At 47.3% G+C, this 19889-nt stretch overlaps 1 long non-coding RNA gene across 1 annotated transcript; it reads left to right on the top strand.

Annotated features, from left to right (window-relative positions):
• Positions 1 to 6014: 6014 nt before the first annotated feature.
• On the top strand, positions 6015 to 12044 carry LOC135321015 (uncharacterized). The gene is made up of 3 exons (XR_010380388.1): positions 6015 to 6121; positions 9957 to 11610; positions 11712 to 12044. It is a non-coding gene; the product is annotated as an uncharacterized LOC135321015 (long non-coding RNA).
• Positions 12045 to 19889: the final 7845 nt, after the last annotated feature.

Here is a 19889-nt window from a genome sequence, read left to right as displayed (position 1 = left end):
TCAAACAACTGGTTGAAAGTCAGCCAGTCTAGAAAGGAGAGAACTTAGACAACCTACACAAATCCAGGAGCTGTTCTCTCAGACGAGACACCTCTACTCCCCCTCCTGGCCACAGCATTGTATCTCAACCCCGCGCCCAAGACAGAAAACCCTGGAGTTTTGTTTTGTTGCTGGTGACCTGATTACATCATTTCTGGTCCTAAATCAACGTTGCTCTACTGTATTCCCCAGGAGAACCAGGCCCTCAACACCTGCTTAGTTTCTTCTTGGCTTTGCAGAGAAGAGTCTGGGAAATTCACCTAAGAAAAAACAAAACAAAATGATTCAAAGGAAAAAAAAAAGAAACCCTCCACAGAGGGAGAGAAGTTATTTTCCACTTTGATAATTCTGTGTGACTCACTAGCAACTGTGGAAGAGAAAAGGGATCTGTGGGCTTGTTCAGGAGCCTCGGGCGGAAATAGACACTGTGAGACCAAGAAGGGGGCAGAACCAGAGGCTGCAGCCAGGAAACAAAGGACAGGAAACAGGATTTCTTTTTTTCCTACGTCCAGAACAAAGCTGACAAGAAGTTTGGCAGGAAGAGGGACCACCATTTCATACTTTCGGTGGAAAAAGGACGAAGTGCTCAAAATGGAAGATATCTGGGAAGGGATGAGTCATGGAGGAGTGAGGATATATAATACTGCCTTTCTGAGAGCAGTCACTTAATATTCCTTCTCAGCCGTCTCTTGTTGTTTGACTGCCATCCTCCTGCCTTTCCATGGGAAGCCAGGAAAAGGCTGGAATCCTCTCCTTTTACTCATGATGGGGCGCTCAACCTGCAGTGCTAAGCTCTTCCCCCTCCCCTTCTTTCTCTCTATCCTATATTGCTGGTCTCGCTCCCTGGATTTTCTCTCCCACTGCTGTTAGCATTGGTACCTCTTCTTTATTTTTAGGTCTTAGCTTAGATGTCACTTTCCTCAAAGGAGCTTTCTCCAACCTTTATCCTGTGGCAGAGATTGCCAGTCTTTATTAACTACATTCTTCTGATTGTGTTGGTGCGTGAGGTTCCCAGTAAAACACCACATCTCCCAGCTTCATTTGCAATTAGGGGTGGCCACGTGACACAGTTGAAGCCAATGAGGTCTGAAAAGAAGCTGTTAGGCTGTACTTCCAGAAAATTTCCCTAAAAGGGAGACCAATTCAACAAGCAAGCAAGTTAGCCCTGTTTGCACTTGGCCCTTCCTCCTTGCCTGCACCTGGGCCTCTGTGACGATGTACGGCACTCCAGCAGCCTTCTACTCTGCATGAGGTCAAGGACTATATTCTGATGATGGCAGACTGTTAGAGGGAACCTAACATCCTGATGACCTGGAAGAGTTGCCATACCAACCCTGGCCTGCTTACTTTCAGACTTTTCATCCTCCAATGGGAAGAAACAAGCCCTAAATTGTTTAAGCTACTGTTTGTCAGCTTCTGTTAGTCCTAGCTGAGTACAACCTCCATTGATAATCCTCACACAAGTGAATAAATATTTCCTTGATTTCTCTCTCAAAACATACTGTCCTTTTCCTTCATAGCACTGAAAACTTTATGCTTATTTGTTTGTTTGATTAAGTCTATAAGCTCCATGGAGTCTGGGACTCATTCTTCTTCGCTCACTGCTAAATTCCCAGCACCTTGAAGTCCTGACAGCTAGATTTGGCAGTAACCATTGAATTACATCAGTAAACAGCCCCACCAATGGCGGAAAAGACAGTCTGAATGTCAAGAAAGCATATAGAAGTCCTTCAAAGGAAACACACTAATGTTGGAATCTCTCTAGAGACAAAGTAGAAATAAGCCACGCATGTAGATCAGCAAAGCAGAATAAATTTGCCCTTTTAACTCAAGCTGTCTGGTTATTTCATTGCCTGGACTGAGTTTTTGCAGGAGACAATGGCAGAAGGTTCAATCAAATGAGGGCACAAGCAATAAAACCGTGAGGATTTTGGAGTTATTAACCGTGGTCACTACTGTGATGATACTACTGTTTGACGACCATCTCCTTCAGTTATTCTCTCAAAGTAATTATTTGCATTTACACCCAATTTCTCTGCTTAATAATTCCCAGGATCTTAGCATATTGACTTTCCTCTATGGGAGGACATTACCCAAACAAAACTTTTCAGCTTGTGTTTATTTACGTATGTTGGAAGAAGTCATCACTATTGCAAACTGTTTAGACATAATTCCATTTTTTTTTCCCCGGAAAGTATCTTCACATGGTTACCTTGGTAGAAAAATTTTTCTCTGGATAAATATCTGTCAAAGTGTGGTTATACTTGTTTCCTCTCATCATTTGATAAATTTGCGTAGACAGTGCACAGTCATGCAGAGCACACAGGTAAACTTCAGCTGGGGAGTATAATCTTGGCCGTCATCTCGCGATTTGCAAGCAACCCCTGACTTTGTTTGGGGTCCCCCAGAAGCAGACCTGGATTTGAGAACAACGAGTTCATGTGGGAGGGGCAGAGACACTGGTAAGCGTGACAGAGGGAAGGAAGGCAGCCAAGAAGTGGTGTGTTGGTGAGTCACCAATGACAAAAGGGACTGGAACTTAACCCTACCGAGAAACTGGGAAATAGTGTAGAAGACATGCCTCCAAAGTACCCCATCAGAGGGGTGAGGGGGCTGGGGTACTTTTATACCAATTCCCATCAGTCATCGGTTGAGACTCCTCTCAAGGACGTGAATTCACTGACAGCCCCCAGAGCAGAGCCGAAGGGCCTCCTATGGTTCTGGAAAAAACCCCCTCAAGCACAGAGATGCAGCTCCTGGCAGTTAGAAGGGTCCAGAGCACAAGGGAGCTGAAATGTCTAAAGGTCACTGAACCTCTGCTGCAGCCCCCTTCAAGTAATGCTCAGACATTGATGTCCTATTTCATAGATGACGTAGGAGAAATCTTTGGATGGCACAGGGATGACATTTTTTAAAAATAGTTATCAATTAGGTTTAAAGTTCTCTTTTACTTACTTAATACATAAGATGCTGATTTTCCCTTTGTGAAAGTGACATAATACATAAATTGTAAAAGAAACCAGATAAAACAAAGGTGATTTATGGATTTAAAGAAGAATAGTAAAAAAAAAAAAAATCAGATGGTACAACAATATGCAAAGGTAACGGGGAAGACTGAAGTTTGGGAAACACTGGTGGGTATTTTACGAGTAGTAACACTAAAGCATACAGCTAGGACATTAAGTGTTTAATAAGTGCCTACTGTATACCCAGCACTCTTCTGGAATATAAGAGAAGGCATGACCTTGCAGCGAGGATTTTACAGTGGTAGTAGTAATGGTTACCATTTAGTGAGACTTTATACTTACCATTCCCTTGCCTTCCTCGGGGAAGCTGTACCAGCCTTCACAAAATACACCAAACAATTAAAGGGTTGTCGATGCAGAGAATGAGGGTCAGGCTTTACTAGAGGGTAATTTCACTAAGGTTTTAAAGACGAGAAAAGAAGCCCTCATGGCAGCGGAGCAAAGCCAGAGAGGAGCATCTTGGCCCATCAGCAGTTGCAGTCAGAGAACAAGGAAGGCACAGCCTTGGATCCTTCATCCCCTGGCCTCTTACCCCTCTCAAGCTACAGAGCTGGACTCAGCAGCTGTGAGCTGGAGGGACGGAGAGGAAGTGAACTGCAACAACGCTGCCAGGTAGCTCCCAAATGTGCCATCTTGAGAGGCAGCCTCATTGTGTGAGAAGACATAAAATCCAGATGGCGATTTTTGGATGTTTAACTTCCTATACAGAAGTCACAATGTCCAGTACATCCTAATTCTATTTAGTGTGCGTGTGTGTGTGTGTGTGTGTGTGTGTGCTGGCTAAATGTCATTACCAATGACCAAGCACAAAAATGAAGAAAGTCATGAGGCCAGGATGGGGCGGGGCGGAGGGACAGTGGCCAGGGGCCACTGCTCGGCTGCATCTAAGTGTTGTGTGGCCTCCAGGGACCGTCACACATGTGAAAGCACAAATTTGGGCTGACAGCAACATCACATTCAATCAAGTCCTAGGCTGACCCAGAGAGCCACAGACTAGCTGCAGAAAACGCTTGAATGGTTGACTCAGAAAACAAATAGGTGCTTATTTGCATTAGAACTTGCATCTGCATGTTGTTTATTTCACTTAGGTGCAGACAACGGAACCGCAGTCTCTGCTCACATAGCTCGACATCCTTCTGATTTCAAACTGGGTTAGCCAAGCCTGAAACAACCAACCACAGGGCAGGAGGGAGGGGGTTAATCAAGACGGCACCTTGGAATCAGACAGCCTGGGTCTGAATGCGGGCTCTGCCGCTCACTCGAGCATGAGACCTGGGGAGACATGCTTAGTTTCCCAGAGCTTTTCTTCTTCTGTAAAACGGGGACAATATAAACAACCACTTCAAAGGTTGCCACGAGAATTAAACAAGGCAGATTTTTAGCCTGATACACAGTAAGTGCTTAAGAAATGCATGATCATGACTAAGGATGACCGTTTTTTTTTATTGCAGCAATCTTTATTTTGCCTTTGATGTCCTTCCTCACTTCAGAAGAGCAAAGGGTGCTGTTAAATTAATTACACCAGGAAGCCATTAGACTGAGATGGTTCTAGTGCCATCATGTGATGGCCTACGTAAGCAAGCCAAAATCTAAACCTGGAAATGCCTCAAGCTTAGGAAATCAAAACCTAAGGACAACCAGTCACAAACAGCCAACTAGGCTCTAAGCCGCAGACAAAGAACTTCTCCTCTTTACTTCTGCATTTTCTGTAGGTTAAGTCTCTCCCTAGCGCTTGTCAGAGGAGGGCTCCTAACCACTTCTGGACTGGTGCTGCCTGATCTGAATCGACTTTTTCTCAAATAAACTATTCAAAGTTTCACTGCGCCTCCATTTACCTTTTAACAGAACAAAGAGGAACTGAAATAGAAATGGGGCAAGATTTGACCAAATCCTTGCCTTATAAGAAGATAGAAGAGAGAGGAGGGGGATGCATGAGCAAGGCTCTCAAACACCAAGCAGGAACGGAAGACGGGAAAGAGAAGCGTAAGGACACACGTCTGCTCATGAGCACAAACCGCTCTGACTGCAACAGAGCACAACGATCACAGTAACTTAGCAGGAAACTTTTCTAAATAAAAAGGGAAATTAAAGTAGAATTAAAATGTCTCCTGAAGGGGGAGAGGAGGCCGTGCTACTTTGGCTGTAACGTCAAAACACTGAGGCGGCCCCTGTGCCTGGAGAGCATCACTCCCGCTACTTTACGGCAGGAGCCCTGGTCTCCCTGGTACCACAGTGACATCTCTCTATGATCTCCTGCTCCCATTTTTGCCTCTGGACAAACCATTCTCCACCCAGTGGCCAAAGTTATCTTTCAAAACAATGAATCAGATTATGTCACTGCTCTGCTTCAAATATTCACTAAGGGTTTTCCCAGTGGACTTCACATAAAACCCACACTCCCTGCCACGGCTGGCAAGGTCACGATCTGGCCTCCGGCTGCTTCCCTGGCCCCTGGCCTGCACCACCATCTCACTCAGGATTGCAGAGCAGGCCAAGCTGGGTCCCGCCGCGGGGCTGTTCCCCCCGCCTGGACCACTCGTGCCCGCATCTTTGCCTGGCTGGCTTCCCAGCGTGTGAGGCTCAGCTCAGATCAGCTTATGCAAGAGGCCTTCCTCAGACACCCAAGAAAACATGAACTCTCTCGTCCCATTCTCTATTCTATTACTTTCGAGGACTTCTATCACTGGGCAAAGCTGCCGTCTACATTTGTTTATACACTTATCTGACTGCTCTCCCCCCATTAGGATGTGAGCCTCTGGAGAGAGGGAACTTGTTCACGAATGACTGGAGTGGCACCCAATACAAAGGTAAGATTTCCTGATTAATAAGTAAACAGATGGGCATTTCACTCTCTTAAACCCTCCCCTATCCCTGCCTCCCCACCATGGGGGAGTTTGTGGTGTGGACCTATAAAAGCAGAAGCTGTCTGAGGCCAGCCTGCCCTTCTATTTTATGAAGACCTTACCAAGTTGAAGAGCAGATGGTAGGGGGCTCGGGGCCCAGGAGAGGAAGGGGCCCGGCTCTGAGGAGGAAAGGAGGAGGAGGACTGCAGGCTGGTGAGTGATGAGGCCCTGGAGGCATTCCCTGGCAGCTCCCTGGGGTGACGTGCAGACCTGGGGAGTGGCAGGATGCAGCAGGGGAGAGAGCTTCCTGGTGGGCTCAGGGAGGCAGGTGTGCCCTAGATGCATGAGAGCGCAGGGTCCGTGCTCACCTGAGCCTGGACAAGACTCACGCATCAGTCCCCTGGTCCCCCTATAGGGGTCTCCTCCATGTCTGGGCACCCTGTGACACCTGGGGATAGAGGAGCTGGAATCATAACTGACACTGAATTTCCTGGAAGCCTGATGGAATGGGGGCTTCGAGTTGGATTTCATTTGATTTTTTTAAAATAAGGAAGTGATGGGACATTTCAGATGCATCTGAGTTTCAGAAACAGAATATACTTGTTGCTCCAATATCTACCAAAGAAACACCCATTCTTACAGCAACTTTTACTTACTGAGACTTAAGAATTCCAGGCCTGCCCTGGGCACTTTTTGCCTCTTTCTCCCCTTAAACCTCAAAACAAGGCTAAGAGGGAGGTGCATTTATTATCTATTATCTATTATATACCTACCTAACTACCTACCATCATTATCTGGTTATCACTATCTAGCATTTTCTATTATCTATTTCATCTATCATCCTATCTATCAACTATCTATCTATCTATCTATCTATCTATCTATCTATCTATCTATCTATCTATCTATCTATCTATCTATCTATCTATTCATCCATCCATCCATCCATCCATCCATCCAACAGATTTAGAAGTCGAGGCCCAAAGATGCTTGGCACCCAGCTCCAGGTCCCTCCAGGGTACGTGCAGAGTGTTGGCTCTCACACTTCTCACTCCTCAGTACCCAGAGGCGGGTCCGCTTTGAGGTCAGCCCCCCCCCACCCCGTGACCCGTACTCCTGCCCCTCCCCCTCCCCCTGCAGGGTTTGTGAAAACCTCCTGACCAACCGCCAAGCCCCTGGCTAGGGCTTCCTGCATCAGCTCTTTGTCTTGCTTCTGGAAACAAGCAAGGGCCGCCTGCCTGTCTGTGAACGAGGAGTCTGCTCCCCGGGAGGAACAAGGCGTCCTGTCCCGCACGGCTGCAGGGCAAGGGAAGGGGGAAGTTATTTTCCCCTAAAGGTTTAGGGTTGGGATAATTTTAACCCTGAAGAGGCTACAACACTGAGATGGAATGAGCTGGCTCTGAGCCCTCCTCTGCCCCAGCACCTCCTGGCGGCACCCAAGGGGACAGAACCACTGCCTCATCTTAGCTTTTCCTCTCCCACCCACTGAGTCATATTAAATGTTTTCTTGCCTCAAAGACACAAAGATTTCCTCCTAGAATACATAGAGGCAGGTGAAGTGGGCAAATAACACATAGAAAAACAAATAGAATCATTTGTACCTTCCTGGCAAGGAACAGCAATCTATTACTCAGTACGTCATTTTTTTTTTTAAAGAATCACTGGGGTTCCCATCTGCTGCCTTAACCACATTCCTCACTGTGCCCACCTACTGCCCAGGGTTATTCCTGGATTGAGGAAAGGCCCGGGAAAATGAGTTCATATGGGAGCATTTGAGATTTAGTCACTTCCACATTGGGAAGTGAGAGTTGGATGGGGACGTGGGTGAGGAATAGCATTTAAAAAGGGGGGAGGGATGGATTAGGAGTTTGGGATTAATAGGTACATATTACAGTATGTAAAATAGATAAACAGGGACCTACTGCATAGCACAGGGAATGATACTCAATTTCTTGTAATAAGCTGTAATGGAAAAGAATCTGAAAAAAATATATGTATATAAATGCATAACTGAATTACTTTGCTGTGCACATGAAACTAACATTGTAAATCGACTACACTTCAATACAAAAAAAGAATTAAAAATAAAACAAATAAAATGTTTTTAAAAGACATGCCCAGAGAAGATTACACTTTGGACAAAGGGATGACTGAAGTGGTGGAAGTTCAGCCACAAAGTTGGGGCAGGAAACGGCTGGGACCCCATCACATCACAACACAAGTCTCTGCCTGGGGCCCTAACCCTGGGGAACCCGTCTGGCTGTTGAGGGAGCTTCCGTGTCCCAGGCTTTCTGGCCTGAACAGTGAATCCTAGAGGAGACTCTCCAGGGATGCCCTCTGCACCCCACCCCGGCCCTGCCTGCCTCTCCACAATCCCCTGTGCCACCAGATTTCATTCCTGAGACCAGGCCTGCACCCACGGTCAGGGAGGGGAGGTGGGCAGCCCAGGAGGGCCTGAAAGTCAGACACTTGGCAGTTCGGGGCATTTACATATTCTCACGGGGCTCAGTCAACAAGGCTCAGTCTACAGGAATTCTCAGTCCGGGCGCTTGCAGACTGGGGGCTGTCACAAGGCTGCTCACCCCTCCTGCTGCGTCCGGGAGCTGGGGAGGGTGAGCTGTGTAGTTGACTGGCAGCCCCTCTGAACCCTCCCCAGGGCTTGTGCCCAGGCCCTTTGCAGAGCTGCTCCTAGCAATGACCGAGCGTGCTACGGTCCTAGCACACAGGCTCCTCTAACTCCGGCTGAAGGATTCCCCCACTGGCCTGACTGAAGCTTTCTTAGAACCACACAGTGGTCTGAGATGCTTCCCACCAATCTTCCTTCCCAAGGTCTCCTTAAACAGATCTCAGACAAACAGAACAGTCTGAAGGCTCTCTCTTCCCAGCCATGTCCCTTCCTTTTTCTGCAAATAATCTCCCGCACTCCATCACATCTTGGCATCTGCTCCTCAGACAACCCAAACTAGCACAGGCATGGCTGGAGAAGGGAAGCAGAAAGCTGGGGCTTGGGGCCTGCCGCGCTCACCACCCACCAGAATGGCAGCAGACATCCTCCTGGGTACTACGTGGGGTGCAGAGAATCCCTGGCACAAGGTGGCAGCCATGTGGCTGAGTTGCCCCAGTGTCGGCCTGGGGAAGCATCCTGGTGGAAGGGGACAGCCTGACAGGTTAAGGGATCGGGCATCTGAATGACACTGGGGGTGGGGGGTGACGCCTACAAGATGGCGGAGTTAGCTGGTTACTGCCGAGTTGTCTTGAAGCCCAGCCAGGGAGGAGAAACCTAGGGTCACTAACAAACAAACAGTTGAGCACCAAGTGTGAGAGCCAGAGGGCCGATTTGGTAGCTTACAAAGAGGCCCTTATTTCCTGTGGTAGCAAAGCTAAGAGAACTGAGGAACCGAAGCAGGACTTGATTGTCTGAGTTTCAGAGTTTCAGAGACATTCAAAAGCTCAGCCTAGACCAGCAATTATGCTAAGGTCAACCCCCCGCTGGAAAATCTGGCACCTGAAATGTGGGCTGGGGATGTGTGGGCAGATGCTCTGGGCCTGTTCATACCCACGGGGCTGCTCCCCTCCCAGGGGGTGCCTCCGCAGGGGCAGTCCACCTCTTTCCGACAAGAGTCAGCACTTCCGTACGAATTAGCTGGCATGTGTCAGCAGGAGCTGGAGACCTCGGGGACTGGATTTGAAGGTTCTTGACCAAAGGGTAAGAACATAGGATTTAAAATACTTCGATTGGGAGGCACTTTCTTGGGACAAGGGATTTAATATCCTGTCAAGGACCCCAGGAGTCGAGGCAAACTTGCTGCTAGTGTAGCTACGACAGGCAGCCTCCAAGACGGCCCCCAGGGTCCCCTGCCTCCTGGTATTCACGCCCTTGTGTACTCTCTTCCCACTTAGTATGGGCTGAGCTTATGGCTCACTTCTACCAAGTAGGATATGGCAGAAGTGATCGATGTCCCTTCCATGATTAGGTCGGCTTAAGTCGTAGGCTTTCTCTCTTCCTGGTGCTCTGTCTCTCTGTACACACACTTTCTCTTTCTCTCAGACTCCGGCCACCATGCAAAGAAGTCCAGACTGTCTTGCAGGAGAAGGCACGTGGAGAAGGGAGGTCGTGGAGGATGAGACGTGGAAGAGAACCGAGACACCCCAGCCAGCACCAACAGCCAGTCATGTGAGTGAGCCTTCTTGGAAGGAAGCAGCCCCTCCAGCCCCAGCCAAGCCTTCAGAGGATGCAGACCTGGCTGCCACCTTGACTGCAACTTCATGAGAGGCCCTGAGCCGGAACCATTCAGCTAAGCCACTTCCGACCTGACCCACAACAACCATGAAATTATGTTTGTTGTTTTAAGCCACTGAATTTTTTTAGGGGATTTGTTCCACAGCAATAGACAACAAATCCAATAGCTCTCAGAAGCCTGGAGAGAGTGATGGCTCACGCTACGCAAAGCGGAAATGCCTGATTCGCACTAAAAGACAGGAGAGGGGGGAATAACGAAGCTGACGACTGGAGTAGACCCGTGATGTGAGGCCAGGGGGTCGCAGGACTGTGTTCCATGAGCGAGTCCAGAGGACAAACCATTAACCAAGACCATCAGGATCTTATTAACTTAGTGTCACTGAGGAGTTCGGGGGGGGGGGGGGCTCTCCTTTGCAGGCCAGAGAGATAGTCACAGAGATAGGCTTGTTAATGTCCATGGGGACGACCCCTCATTCTCAAGTAACAGAGGCCAGATGTCAATCATCAGAAGCCAGCTCTGGTGGTTTTCACCATAACAACTGGCAAGTTTGGAGGGGCAGCCAAGGGAAACTGTCCTGCAGGGAGTCTGGAGATTGTTGGTAGAGCCTTCAACAAGGCATTCCTAGGCATAATATAGATGAGCAGCCCACAGAGTGATGTTTGGCATTTATAATAACAACGTAGCAAGCGTGGAGGAGCAGGATACTGAGGGCAACTGGCCCCAGGAGTCATGGACCTCGACTCAGTTTCTAGATCAAGTCAATTTTCGGATCCAGATCCTATTGTCTGAAGGGTGGATGGGACCCAGCAACACCACAGAAGGTATATACTAGAACATTTACTCAGCACACTGTGAAAACGAGAATAGTCAGATATTGAGGGGCCCTTGGGCAGATCTGAGGTGACACTGATAGCCAGAGAACCAAAACCTTACCATGGCCCCCCTGTAGAGTCGGGGCTGGTAAGGATCAGGTTATAAATGGAATCACAGTTAACGTCTGGCTCATGGTAGGTCCCCTGGGTGGCAAAACCCCCGTGATCATTCTCCCCACCCTTGAGTATAAAATTGGAATTGATAAGTTCAGCAGTTGGTATAAAACCCACAGTGGGTCCTTGGCCTTTGCATAAGAGCTACCATAGTGGAGAAGCTCAGACAGAAACTTCTGAAGCTGCTCCCTCTTTCCTGGCCAAGAATGTAAATAAATAATACCACATCCTAGAGGGATGGAAGAGATTACCACCATTAAAAATTTAAAGTATACAGGGATGGTGGTCCCTTTTGTGTCTTCACTTAATTTGCCAGTCGGACCCCTGCAGAGGCCAGACGGATCTGGAGAATGACTGTAGACTGCTGCAGCTCAACCAATGAGTAGCCCTGATTGCAACTGCTGTACTGGACATGGCATTTTTGCTCTAGAAGATTAATAAGGCCTAGGGTACATGGAAAGTGGCTCTTGATTTGGTAAGTGTCTTTTCTATTTTTGTTAGAAAAGAGAATCAGAAATGGTTCACATTACCAAGAAACTAACAACATTGATTTACTTTGGCTTCCATGGACCACAGAGATGTGGACCCCCTGGACATCCCACAGAGCATCACACTGATTCGTTGTATTGATGGCATCAGGCTGATGAAGCAGGATGAGCAAGAGGAGGCCGAACGCTGGGAGCCCTAGTAAGAGAAGTGCACCGCACATGGCCGGGTACAAATGCTACAGAGGGTCAGGGACCAGCACGGCCACTGTGAAGGTTTTAGGGGTCCAATGGTCAGAGCTGTACCAGAACATCCCCTCTAAAGTAAAAGACAAATGGTTGACAGACCCAGCGGGAGAATCATGATGCTGTCCTGAGATTCCAGAGTGAGACAATGCAATCTGTGGCAGGCAGGCACACATCTTTGTAGAAACAACTCTTGATGTGTTCCTGGGTCCCAGTAGAGACAGAATGCTTGACTTTGGGTACAGAATGATCATGTATCTTTAATTGTCTCATTATGAGCTGGGTTATGTCATACCCACCAAGTGCGAGAGTTGGGTGGCCCCAGCAGCAGCAGCACAGTGTAGGCCGGGAATGGTGAATTTGGGACCAAGCCGCCTGGATGGATAGTCCAGCCCCCATGTCACCTATCACATCGGAACGAGCATCCCTTCCCCTGCTTACGCTTATGCCTTGTTGGGTGCCCTTGAGAACAGCTGCAGGCAGAGAGGAAGAAGCCCTAGCTTGCTTGATAGATAAGCTGGCCTTGTTGCCAGATGCAAGGCAAAAATGGATGGTGGCTGCAATATAGCCATAGTCAAGGGTGGTCGTGAATGGATGAAGCGGAGATAGAAGATCCTGCCAATGGGTGGATGTAGCTGCAAGTGATGCATGAACCACCCATTTTGTGTGAAAGCAAAAGTGCCCTGAGGTGAGCACTTATAGAGGTTTACAGGCACAGGGCATCAGGTCATCTGATCAGAGTCATAGAAGAAAAAGGGCTCCTCACTGGAATGGAGGCCCCTGGGATCCGCATGGTCTTGAAGAAGAGATTTAGACATTGCCTAAAAACTGAACAGGAATTTTGAATTTTCTGTTGCCACCTTGGAAAGAGATGAACCCTCCAAAACTGAGAGGAGAAGAAAAGCGAGACTGGGGTCCTTCTCAGTCTTCTCACATCTTGTGTCTTCTCACATCTTGGACATCAGGATGATGGGCAAGTCCTTGGGTACGTCCATCCCTTTAACTCCTTATTAAACTAACTTCCTAGAGGATCTTGTAGCGTCTTGTGGCTTAAAATAACACCTATATGCTGACGGCTCCCAAATTTATGTCAGCCCATCAAAATTTAAAACTCTGTGCTTCAAAGAACATAATCAAGGAAGGAAAAGACAAGGTGGGAGGGTATAGCTCAGTGGTAGAGAGTGTGCTTAGTATGCACGAGGTCCTGGGTTTAATCCTCCATACCTCCATTAATAAAATAAATAAATAAATACATAAGTAAATAAAAATAAACCTAATTGCCTCCCCCCACCAAAAAAGGAAGGAAGGAAGGAAGGGAGGGAGGGACGAAGGGAGGGAGGGAGGAAGGAAGGAAGGAAGGAAGGAAGGAAGGAAGGAAGGAAGTGAAAGGAAAGGAAAGAAAGGAAAGGAAAGGAAGGAAAGGAAGGAAGGAAAGGAAAGGAAAGAAAGGAAGGAAAGGAAGGAAAGGAAGGAAAGGAAGGAAGGAAGGAAGGAAGGAAGGAAGGAAGGAAGGAAGAAAGAAAGAAAGAAAGAAAGAAAGAAAGAAAGAAAGAAAGAAAGAAAGAAAGAAAAGAAGGAAAGAAGGAAAGAAAGAGACAACCCAACAGAGTAGCGGAAAATATTTGTAAATCATACTTTAGAGAGAGATTTGTATCCAGAAATATGAGGAATTCTTAGAACCCAAAAATAAAAGGACAAATAACCCAATTAAAAATGGACAAAGAATTCGAATAGATATTTTTCTAAAAACGAGACACGAGTGGCCAAAAGCATATGAAAAATGCTCCACACCATTAGTCTTCTGGGAAATGCAAATCAAAACTCAATGAGATACCACTTCACGCCCACTAGGATGGCAATAATAAAAGAGACAGACAACAACAAGGGTTAGTGACTATCTGGAGAAATTGGAATCCTCATACATTTGCTGATGGGAATGTAAAATGGTGCAGCTGCTTTATAAAACAGTTTTAAAATTCCTCAAAAAATTAAGCAGAGTTACCCTATGACCTAGCATTCCACTCCTAAGTAAATACTCAAGAGAACTGAAAACATGTGTTCACACAAAACCTTGTACATAAATGTTCATAACAGTATTATTCATAATAGCCAGAAAAACGCAAACAACCCAATTATCAATCAACTGATGAATGTGAACAAAGTATGACGTACCTATACGATGGAATACTATTTAGCCATAGTAAAGGATGAAGGGCTGGTACTCATGGATGGGATTTTGAAAACATGTTCAGTGAAAGAAGCCAGACATCAAAGGCCACCTATTATGTGATTCCATTGTTATGAAATGTCCCAAATAGGCAGATCCACAGAGAGAGGAAGTAGGTGAGTGATTGCCGAGGGCCGAGTGGGCAGAAAAATGGGAGTGACTGCTAGTGAGTTAGGAGGTTTCTTTTGAGGGTGATGAAATGTTCTGAAATTAGATTGTAGTAATGGTTGCACAATCTCGTGCATATACAAAAATCCACCAATGTGTAAACTTTAGAAGGGTGAATTTTATGATATGTGAATTCCCTCTCAATAATGCTGTTATTTAAAAAACCAAACCATAGAACTGAGAAAAAACAATTTTAAGTCAGTAAACTGGACCTCTCCCCTAAACTCCAGCCTGGCACATCCTACTGTCTCCTTGACATTTCTGCTTGGATGCCTAATAGACATCTCAGACTTAACATGCCCCAAACTGAATTCTCAGCATTTCCCAAAATTTGCTCCTCCCAAAGTTTTCTCCATCTCAATAAATGCCAACCCGGTACTTCCAGACGCCCAGGCCAAAGAATTCAGAGCCATCCTTGACTCTTGTCCTTCATCACAGCTTCCATCCAATCCTTCAATGAATCCTCCACTACCTCTAAGATATTTGTGGAATATGATGACTTCTTACACTGTCGCATCTGTCACTCTGGTCCAGGCCACCACCATCTCTTGCCAGCCCCCTAATTGGTCTCTCCAATTCTATCCTTGCCCTGTTAGGAACTAAACTGGGTTCCCTCCATATTCATGGGTTGAAGCGTTAACCCCCAGGATCTCAGAATGTGGCTACATTTGGAGATCTGCCTTGAAAGAGAGAATTAAGTTAAAATGAGACCATTAGGGAGACCTAATCACTCCCCAGGAGGATGTCCCTAACCGGTCTATTAAAATAGAAACCTGACTGGTGTCCTTACAAGAGAAGGAAATGAGGACCCACAGAGAGACCAGGGCTTCATGGCTGCAGAGAGAAGACCCTCTGAGGACATACGGAGAAGACAGTCCTCTGCACGCCAAGGAGAGAGACCTCAGAAGCAACTACTCCTGTTGACATCTTAACTGTGGACTTCCAGCCTCCAAAACGGTGAGAAAATAAGTCTCTGTTGTTTCAGCTACCCCGTCTGTCGTATTTTGTTGTGGCAGTCCTGGCCAACCTGCAAAACACCCCTCTACAACCTATTTTTCACACAGCAGCCAGAGTGATGTTTTAGAACCCTATCACAACTCTGCTCAACACTCTCATGTGCTGCCCACTTCCCTCAGAGTGAGAGTCACAGTCCTCACGTGGCCTGGAAGTTCTCATTTGCCTTCTGCCCTCATCTCCTCCCAGGGCTGCCAGGCTGCACAACTCCCAAGGGCACTGTGCACGTCCTACCCACTTCCCCACTGCCCCCCTCACTGTGCTCCAGCCCCGCTGACCTCTGGGAAATTCCTCAGACACACTAACTTCACCCGAGCCTCAGGGCCTTTGCACATGCTGCCCTCTGTGTCTAAAACACCCTACCCCCACATCCACGTGCCTCACTTCCTCCCTCTTCAGGCTGCTGCTCCAACATCACTCCCCAAGAGGACATCCCTAACTGGTCTATATAAAATAGAAAGATGCCTGTACGCTGTTTCATTTTCCTTTCAGCACTTAGCATCACCTGCCATATGATCATCATATATTTCATTGTTTCCTTGCATATTGTTTATTTCTCTCAATTGGCAAGGAAGCTCCCTGAAGTCAGGGACTTAACTTTGTTCCTATGGCTCTACCTCAGTGCCTAGGACAGAGCCTGGCCTGTAGAAGCTCAGTAAATAGTAGATTATTTTTAACAAAGGAAAGGGTAAAAAAACTGAGGGTATCTGGGTCACTTTTAAGACTGATTGCTTTTTCCCCTTGCTAAAAAGCTCAGAACCAATCTATTCACTGTCTTCAGTAAGTATACTAGGAAATGTACACAAGAACCTGGTTTTGTCTGTTTCCCTTCATTTTACTTTTGCTTTTACTCCTCTTATTGAGATACACTGTGTGCATTTCAGTCAGCTGCCTTTGTTTTCGAAATGATATTGAGTATAATGAAATGAATGTAAAAACACGTTTTAAGAATGTCTCCAGCTTCTGGCCCTCTGGGATGGCTGTTTGACCTCTAGCTGTCCTGGGGGTGAGAGAAGGACACTTGGAGCACTCCCCGTGCAAATCGCTGGGTGGACATGGGCTTCCCCGGACTCAAGAGTTCCTGGGAGAATTCTTCTGAAGCCATATGAATTCTCCAAGGGACCATCAGCTGCAGCAGAAAAAAAAAAAAAAGAGACTCTCTAAAGTCCTGATGGTCAAAGAGAATGGAAAAACTGCACTTTGGGGGAGGACAGTACATCTTCTCAGCCTATGAGGTGTCAGGCTGAAGTTGAAACGAGAGCTTTTAAATTTGCCTGCCCCAAAGGGCACAAGGGCCGTTTCTGGGTTAGCTGCCTGGGTGCCAGCAAACACAGGCACAGAGTGACTATTGTCCGGCCAGCCAGGTTCCTAGAGAACGCTCTGCACTGGCTCTCAGCGACTCATACGCTGACCCCAGGGACAGGGACATGGGGGCAAAGGGTCCTGAAACACTACTCAGACAGGCGGACTGTGACCCTCTGCTCCCTAGAGGTCAGAACTTGCCGCTGAGGCCAGGGCCAGGGCTTCTGACTTCCGAGATCCATGTTCCCAATCTCTCTGCTCACATAGTCCTGCCCCCAGCCTGCGGGCAGAGTTCAAAGCCACACAGGTCTGGAAGCAGCTGCGACTTCCTCTCCCAGAGGAGGCTGCCAGCTACCACTATCCCCTTCGTCAAAGAACTGGGTGGTGTGGGCAGTTTTCCGAAGGTTCTCACAGACTCCCCTTCGCCCTCCAAAGCCTTGTCACATGCCAGGTGGGGAGCCCTGGTGTTTTTCCATCACAATTTCTCGGCTTCAGACTCAATGTGGCTTCAAGTTACATTGCTTTTCTACTTTCTTTGCTTCTTTGTGTTCTGTTGGCCAGAACTTCCTCAGTGGCTGAAGAAGGCATAGTTGAGTGAGGAAAAAAAAATCTAGGGTCTGCAGGATGGAAATTCAACCTTAATTGTTGTAGAGCAGTGGCTTCCCGAGTGCCCTGGTACCTGGACATCATTCATACAGCAGTTCTCAAATACAAACATGTTCAAGCTGCCGAGAGACCTGTGGTTAAAGTCACCTGTTAAAAATCTATACCTGTCTATTTAGTGAGCCTGGGTGAGACCAAGGAATGTGCGTTTTTAAACAAGGGCCCAGGTGACTGCATGTAGGCAGCCTCGGGACCACATTGTGAGAAGTAAGCCCTCAGGAGCCAGTTAACCATCTCGGTGTCTGGGTCTGGCCACACACTTACCGATTCAGAACTTGCAGCTCTGTGTGTGTCCTTCTCCACAGAAGAATCCGGCACGCAGCTAAGCTGGGTGTGCCCTGCCAGAGAAATTATTTCATTCAGAAAAAAAAAGGGAAGGGATAGACTGGGATTTCAAAATTGTAGAATAGATAAACAAGATTACACTGTATAGCACAGGGAAATATACACAAAATCTTATGGTAGCTCACAGAGAAAAAAATGTGACAATGAGTGTGTATATGTCCATGTATGACTGAAAAATTGTGCTGAACACTGGAATTTGACACAACATTGTAAAATGATTATAAATCAATAAAAAATGTTAAAAAAAAAAAAAAAAGCAGCCAGACCTTCACTTTTGAGGTCCTTTCCTCCAGGAGCACTCATCACCCTCTGAAAATCAAGGCACGACAGTTTTCGGCACAGAAATCCTGGAGAAAAACTCTCCTGTGCCCCAGCAGGTGAGATCCTTAAACAATCATGACTACAGAAGTGAAAAGGATGATTGTCATCAGTTTATAGAGCTTATCTCTCTTTTCCTGGGTCTCATGGGAATCCCCAAGGTGAATATGGCCACCTGGAGCCAGCCACCTGGCTGGGAGACCAGCGCTCCCTGGTATTTGGGAGTGAGGAAGGCAGCTGTACCCGTCCATCACCCGAGCTAGCGTGGCTGGCACGCACCCTGAACAGCTGTGCATCACCGCCACACGGGCTCCTCGGTGCCCGGTGCCAGGTGGCTGCAACTGCCCAGGGCGAGGATGCGCTCTGTCTGAAAGGCTAACTGCACCTGGAGGGGACCATGGAACCTGCAGGAATGCTAGAGTCACCTGAGTGCAGAAAGCCCAGTAGGGGAAATGAGCAGACTCAGCCCTGAATTATAGCTGATTCAGCTGCAGGACTAGTGGTCAGACTTGCCTGTCTGGGCAGGCTGCTTCTCAGGGGGACCAGATGGTTTCATTTGGAGTTTATGCTAAAGTTGAGATCTCATTCAGATGAATGTAACCCTTATTTCTCAGTCCTCAAAAGACAAGTGGAATCATGAACGAATCTTAAGCTTAAGCACCTGTCCTGATCTCCCACCTCCAGTGGGTATCACTGGGATCATTTAAGCCATTGCTCTCTTTCATTCATTCAACAAACATTTACCAACTGCATACAGTGAAATAATAACTCAGATTGTCTAAGGGATTGCTCTGGGTCAGGCAGTAAGCTAGAGCTAGCATGGGCATCTTATGCAGTTCTCACCAAACAAATATGAGCGAGAGACTCCATTTCACAGATGAGGAAACTGAGGATTGAGGAGGCGAAGCAGCCTGTCTAAGGTACCACAACCAGTAAGGGATGCAGCAGCCTGCCGGATGGTCTGCCCAGCTGGGTGCGCCGGTGGGTTTACTCACCTATTCATTCTGCAAACAAACCTTTGTTCTCTCTCTGCGGTCTGCCCCTCAGCCTACCCACCCTGCCGCCCAGCCTGGGTCCCTCTACCTATCTACTAGCCTCTCAGGTGGATTCAAACCTGCTGTCCCCTAACTCCTCCTGGTGCCTTGTCACCACTCTCCCAATCTCCCCTCCACGCTCAAGCTCTTCCGGTGATTGGCCTCTGAACCCTGGTGTTCCTCAGAGTTTTCTGACACTCAGTCCCACGACATTTCTCCCGGGAAGGTGTCCCTGACCCGCTTCCTCCCCACACTCACGACTCCACAGTGCGATCCCATTGCATACGGAAGATGCCTTTATCCCAAAGTGACATCCCATAGGACATTGACACGTGGCGTTTCTATTTGTCGGTATCCCCTATTACAGTGGCTTCCTGAGGTTGGACTGGTGCCCAGCACCGTGCACGGCACACAATGGGTTCTCAGTGTCTGTCCAACCGACCAGAACTGACTCACATGCCTCACGTACCGGGCACGGGCAATAAAAAAGCAGGCCTGATATTTTAACATGAGAAGGTGAACGTAACCTCACGAATATTACTCACGCTTGGAAGAGAGAACATGAGAGAAATCTGATAAACTCATGCTCAAAAGAGCGAAAAACATGATGGAAATGCGGTAACTGGACTCTACAGGAAAGGCTACGGCATACAGGTTAAATGCATGACTTAGGAATCCGACCACCTGGGTGTGAGTCCTGGCTCCCCCACTTGGTAAATGAATGATCTAGAGCAAGTGAGTTTACTTCTCTGACACTTAATCCCGTCTATAAATGGGACTAACTCATCTTACAGGGTTGTGGGAGGAGTAAGTGAGATAATCTATGTGAAGCATTTAAAACAGCACATTATTAATGCTTGGTGAATGTTATATTTATTTTTTGCTTATAATAAATGGACTTGGTAATAAAAGAGTGAGGGAGGAAATGCAGAAGAGACGACACAGTATTTCG

The sequence above is a fragment of the Camelus dromedarius genome, chromosome 3, assembly GCF_036321535.1.
Source record: "Camelus dromedarius isolate mCamDro1 chromosome 3, mCamDro1.pat, whole genome shotgun sequence".
Classification (NCBI taxonomy): domain Eukaryota; kingdom Metazoa; phylum Chordata; class Mammalia; order Artiodactyla; family Camelidae; genus Camelus; species Camelus dromedarius.
The sequence above is the reverse complement of the archived record's forward strand: the minus strand, read 5'-3'. Positions and strand labels throughout refer to the sequence as shown.